Source organism: Rhagoletis pomonella, unplaced genomic scaffold (assembly GCF_013731165.1).
Source record: "Rhagoletis pomonella isolate Grant_MI unplaced genomic scaffold, Rhpom_1.0 Rhpom_scaffold_05753, whole genome shotgun sequence".
NCBI classification, from domain to species: domain Eukaryota; kingdom Metazoa; phylum Arthropoda; class Insecta; order Diptera; family Tephritidae; genus Rhagoletis; species Rhagoletis pomonella.
In genome coordinates this window covers 3,826-10,375 of record NW_023464290.1, presented here as the reverse complement: position 1 = coordinate 10,375, position 6,550 = coordinate 3,826, and the positions used below count along the sequence as shown (strand labels likewise).

Genomic DNA, 6,550 nt, shown 5'->3' with positions numbered 1-6,550 from the left:
ACAAGCGTGTGCAATTTTTTGGGATCGGGTCACCCCTTTGGACGCAATACCCCGAAATAGGTGGGCCACTTACTAAACAGTACCCGTTAATTGTGCTAGTGTTAGTGCCAAAGGATCTGGGTGCAGTTTTCTTACTTTTCCGGCTGACATTGAGTTGGTGGAAAAGTGGATCCAGTTCTGCCGGAGACCAACGGATTTCAACGCCCGAACCAGCGTCATCTGTGTAAAACATTTCACCACTGATGACTTCGAGAACGAGCTACCTACGAGAACCTATAAATTGAATCCGGCATCAGATCACATGCAATAAACGGCAACATTTCATTACGATGTATTTTTTATTTATTTGTTATTTGAAAATATAACACGTTCCCCTGATAAAGCTTTTTATTTATACATACTGACCTTCTGCTTCCTACCGGAAATGTTAAGCCGTATGCATAAAAACCAAGCAATTGCTTTTTTCTTGAAATTGCATACCTTTCACTTAAATTTGTTTGAACATAATATTTGAATTATTAATAAACAAGCACATGTATTTATTGCCAATAACATAACTATTTTATTTAGTTTTAAACTTTTCTTTATATGTTTATGATTACATAAATCGGTTCTCGTTTCATTACACAGGATCATCTCTACTTTTTATAGAAAATTTTGAAAAAAAGTGAAACTAAGTGAAGTAATTTTATTATTGGCAGAATTAGTGTCCAACGCTACGTGACTGCTTCTAAAAGCTATCGTGTTTCACGTGGCATATAAGACTTAATTTCATTATTACATTAGTGTGATTTATATGTATGTATATGAATAGGATATTATATATTTATGTATTTAAAAACCCACAACTTTAAGACCGCGCCTCTGAACTTGTTAAAATCTTGCCGTGTCACAAACATATTCGTTATTATGTAAGGAAAACTACGAAGAATATGAAAAAGGATATCTGTACTGCGAAGATTTTTATTATCAGTTTGGAAGTACTTCAATATTTCACCATGCGCCGCTTCTATGTTCAATTCGGCATCTTGTATGTTTGTATCGATACGCTCCACAGTCTCCTCTTGCTCCTTAACCATATGTGCTGATTGTTGAAATATACCGCCTAGCTCGACAATAGTCGATTCAATGTTCTGCATAGTCTCAGCCCGCTGTTGCACGTAACTATCGGAGTCATCATATAATGCAATCTGCTTCTGCGTCTGTATTCCACTACCTCCGACTGCACCCAGCAATGGTGTTGTATCACTTGCGGCCATGTCAATGTTTACGGCGGTATTCTCTTCGCTTAACAGCAAGGAGCCGTTTCGCTGTACTCGAGCGAACAGTGCTAGCAGCAATTGGTGACTGCCCGAATTGATCCCGACTCGCTTTTTGTTGTTTGAGATTTTCTATACGCACTTCGAGTATCTGTTTGAAGTCGGTGCCCATGCTGGCTAATTTAGATTGTAACGCATACACCATGATGTAAGTCAATTCTTGAATCTATTGCGGTCGATCACCAAAAAGACTCTTCTTTTTAGCCACTGCAAAAGAAAAGGTAAAGTAATATTTATAATTAAGGACACCTATTCATTTTATGCTCACGCATTGTCAATTTTTCCCACTTGGCATATGCACTTGCTATGTTTTTGCCAATATATTTGTGACCATCATAAATTCCTTTCTTTTGTCAATTGTTCCAGCATAACCTGTAAAAAATGCATAAACATAATAATGTAAACATCTTCAAATGCACTTCTACTTCTAACCTTATTGTAAGTCTCTAATCTGTTGCTCGTACATAAATTGCGTCTGCGTCGAGGTCTCTATCCGATTGCGGCCTTGGTTTACATTGGCCTTATCCGACAACTGGCGTATGATAAACTGCGCCATTTCCAACTCATTTGACTTTTCTTTGAACTGATGTTCAACATCGGGAGCACGTTGCTGCATTATATCTAACAGCCTTTTCATTTCATCCAGATGAGCCGCTTGATGTGGCTAACACCCAAAAGATTTGTTTACAAAGTGCATGTTTGAGTAGTTGAACAAATGCCAGTGGGCAGCCAGCGGGTCAGTTGCTGGCAACAGTTTGCAGGCTTGGGCCGGCGTTTGTTGCGGCTGCCGGAAAAGTAGCTAAATAATGAAAGTAATTATATGTATAGCGGAGTAGGGGGTTTTCCTTTATTTTAAAAGCTTGGTTACTCATTTCACTAATTGACGACGATGCAACCATGGGCGTAGCCAGAACGAAATTTAGGGGGGGCCCATACAAAAAAAAATCCAAACCAATAACTTACTTACTAACAAATTTTTTTATTATAGCTTAAAACTATTGTAACCAATAGAGGTAAATATGTTGTACAAAAGACAAACAAATAGATTTTCACAAAAGTTGATATAAAACTATTCGTCGCTTTAAATTGTTAACTTTTTACTGAGCATGTTTATTTTACGAGGAGGAAGCATCGAAAGCCTAACCCCGTCAGTGTGAGACCCAAACTAAACTTCCTACCGTCATGTACCGTTCCCCTCCCGGTACCTCCGTCAAGGATTTCGTTGGGATTATAACACTGTGTGACTAATAACGCTATAGATCTATTCTCTTCTTCTTCTTCTTATTTGGCGCTGTAACCACCAAAGCGATTTTGGCCAACTGACGCCAATTGGAAATGCCAAGTGAAGCCAGAATACTTTCAGAGGTGAGGCATCCGTGTCCATTCGAACGACATGGTCAAGCCAGTTGAGCCGCTGTATTTTAATTCTCCATATACCAGCACGGGCATGATGAGTGACCTATAGTGTGGTTTTCGTACGTCGAGAGAGGACTTTACTCCTGAATTGCCTACTCAGTCCAAAGCAGTACTTGTTGGCAAGAGCGATTCTGCGTTAGATTTCCACGCTGACATTATTATCGGTGTTAATGCTGGTTCCCAAGTAAACGAAATTCTCTACTTTCTCGAAGTTGTAACTGTCAACAGTGACGTGGGTGCCAAGGCGCGAATGTGCTGACTGTTTGTTTGATGACAGGAGATACTTCGTCTTGTCCTCGTTTACCACCAGACCCATTCGCTTTGCTTCCCTATCTAACTTGGAAAAGGCAGAACAGACTTCGCGGTTTTTGTTACCGATGATGTCGATGTCATCGGCATAAGCCAGCAATTGCACGCTCTTGTAGTAAATTGTTCCTGAGCGGTTCAGTTCTGCAGATCTTATTATCTTCTCCAACATCAGATTAAAGAAGTCACATGAAATAGAGTCGCCCTGTCTGAGACCCCGTCTGGGGGCGAACGGCAGCAGAGCAGAGCTGGTGGTATTGCTCAACGTCATTTTTCACAGCCGTATGAGTTTTGAGGGGATGCCAAATTCAGACATAGCGGCATATACGAAACTCCTTTTAGTGCTGTCGAAAGCGGCTTTAAAGTCGACAAATAGGTGGTGAGTGCCGATCATTTTCTCGCGGGTCTTTTCCAAGATTTTGCGTATTGTGAATACCTGGTCTATGGTAGACAATTCATTCGATAAGACCTTGCAACCTATGCTTAGAAGGCTGATCCCGCGGTAGTTGGCACGCATGGCGGGGTCGCCTTTCTTGTGGATTGGGCAGAGCGCGCTTGAATTCCAGTCGGCGGGCATGCACCTTATTACCTCCTTTCCATCGTAATTAAATAGCTCAGCTGACAGGCCGTCAGCTCAAGCAGCTTTGGCACTTTTCGTCATAGTAAGGCGCTGGGATATCGACTCCATCGTCATCGACTGGGACCTCTGGTTCCTCTTCTCCACTTCTTTCAGTGCATCTGCCATTAAAAAGGGTCGAAAAGGGTTCCCTCCATATTTTAAGTACGTTCTGGACATCTGTCACTAGGTCGCCATGGTTGTTCCTACAAGAGTCTTGAAACCTTCCGTAAGTCGCTCAACTCTCTGCTAAAAATTTCGGATGTTTTTTCTATCGCCCAGCATTTCAAGCATTTTCTCACACTCTTCATCGTACCAGTAATGAGCGGGAAATGTGGTTCCACTGATCGCGCAAGTCGGTTTGTTGAAGAGTGCTCTCTCACAGCAGGTGTGAGGGTCGAGCGCCGAATCCATTGGCCGTCTGTTTTGATTGCAACTTTTCGACGTTAAAATTTCCTTGGTTTGTTGGGGGCCCTTTTTTTGCTGCTCAAAGGTTGGGTCGTATATTGGATACATCAATATAACAGTGCGAGTCGATGTTTGGCCTTGGAGTGTACGTATGTACATCTAAAACATGGAGGCACGCCTTCCATCTATCACAACATGCTCGATTTGGTTTTTCGTTTTTCGATGTGGAGACATCCATGTAGCTTGATGGATCTGTTAGAACCCAGTAATACATACTGCAAAGTTTCGGGCCCCGGAGAAGTCGATCACCCTCAGCTAATATGTACGCTTTAAGCTAAAAGAGCCTTGGATGCTTCGTTCCTCTCTTCCATCGGGGCATTGGCACATATGAACGAGATGTTGAAGAATCTCGCTTTGATGCGGATTGTGGCTAGACTTTCGTCCACTGGAGTGAACGCCGGTCTCTCTCCCACCACAAATCCAACACCGAATTGCACTCCTTTACGTGGCAACTGTACTAGACGTCGCAAGGCTCCACGCTTACCTTCCTCGCCCCGTCTATCGCATTTCGTGGATGGCGGTGATGTCAGCCTTTATTTTCCCTAGGAAATCAACCAGCCGGGCAGAGGCACCATCCCAATTAAGGGTTCGGATACCCTAAAATCATAGTCCTTCCTTTGTTTTCCGTGATCGTCATCAAAAGAAAGGGGTATCATCCGAAGCATGTGTTGTTTTTCATTGGGCAGGGTTTTAACGTGGCGGGATCCAAACCCAGCGCACGCGGGCCACTCCCAGTTGAATGGCAGTCAAAAGCTTTGCAGTACTGGGAAATGTCCAAAACATAGTGGTCAAAAGCGAATAGCTCCACGAAACCCTGATGTATTTTTTAAATTCATAGCTCTACATACCTGTATAGTAAACCAAGTAGCCGGACCAGACGTTATTCAAAATAAAATAAATAATATAAAAAAAAACTTTTTAATATACAACGCTTTTATAAATGGACTAAAAAGTACAAAATAATACTTCTCAGTCCCATAGAATTTGTTTTGATAACTTTTGATTTTGTAATTTTAGCAAAAGTCATTATAAACAATCTATGAAATTGAAAATGAACTTTTTAGTCCATTTATAAAAGCGTTGTATATTAAAAAGTTTTTTTTATATTATTTATTTTCTACTTTTTAGTCCTGTCTGAATAAAATTTTGCAATAGATATTAAAATAATTCAACGATATTAATAGAAAGGTGCACACACATGCATTTACATGTGTATGTACATACAAACGAGCACCAATTAATTTTATTTAAAGAAATGGCGTGTCGTCTATTTCCGCCGATATGCGTGTATAAACCCTCCTCAAAGTCTAGCCAAAAAGCCAGCAACTCACACAACAGGTTCCCCAGAGCAATTCGCTCGAGAAAGTGGTACCCGGTACACGTAATACGCGGCACACAGCACAACAATCCGCCAAAACAGGCAACCCGGCCCAAAATTACCACCGTAGAAGGCAGAAACCCCGAGCGGCAGTGCAGGAGCCCAAGAATTACCCTTAAAACGGCCACAGGAGCTTAAAAAGACCAACTGGTCCCCAACTGGCCCGAAGGTAAGTAGTTTCCCAAACTGATTCCCGGACTGGTCCCCGACTAGTTACCAACTGGTCCCACGAACTAGTTACCAACTGCTCCCAAAGTGGTTACCAACTGGTCCCAAAGTGGTTACCAACTGGTCCACCTATACCTCAAGTGGTCCCCAAGTCACTTCACTTACAAAGCATTCGATTTAGTTGACAATAGTCAAACTAATTTTATTTAAAGAAATGGCGTGTCGTCTATTTCCGGTGTAGCAAACGTAGTACATAGGGCGACATCTAGATGTCATCTACCTCGCGCTATTCACTATGCTTTTTTATAGGAGCTTTTCAAAGCTTTGCTTTGGTGTCGGAACACAACATTGAAAGTTTCTGGATCCACAACATTGAAAGTTTCTGGAACACAACATTGCAAGTTGATAAAAGCGTTGTAAAATGTAAAAAATAAACTTTTTTCTGTATACTCTGTAATATTCCCCCGCAATTTTGTAAGGTAAACTAATAATTTATAATCATTGCTTTGCAGCGAAATATCTTCTCTTAAATTATATACATAGGTATGTATAAATATGGGGACGTATTGAACATTTTGAGTATGCAGATTTTTTATGCTGGTATATTCATTTATGCTAAATATATTTATTGCTTGATTTTGTTTTGTCACACTTAAGAAGTAAACGTCTTGGCTGTTCACCCAACCGGTCTATAGTTTTCTCAATAATCTCAGATTGGTTCTGTGATACAAAACTTTCGGTGTGCGCTTAGAAAAGACACAAACCTAAAGACAAAGTAATAAACAATTGAACTTTTTTTGCTCATTGTCGACTGCAGCCAGGTTTTTACCTCTGTTCGGAGCAGCAGCGGATAAGCCAGCAACATAAAATATGTTTATC

At 41.0% G+C, this 6,550-nt stretch overlaps 1 pseudogene; it reads right to left on the bottom strand.

Moving 5' to 3' along the window:
* Nucleotides 1–208: 208 nt before the first annotated feature.
* Nucleotides 209–1,935, bottom strand: LOC118755259 (annotated as a pseudogene).
* Between the last annotated feature and the right edge of the window lie 4,615 nt (nucleotides 1,936–6,550).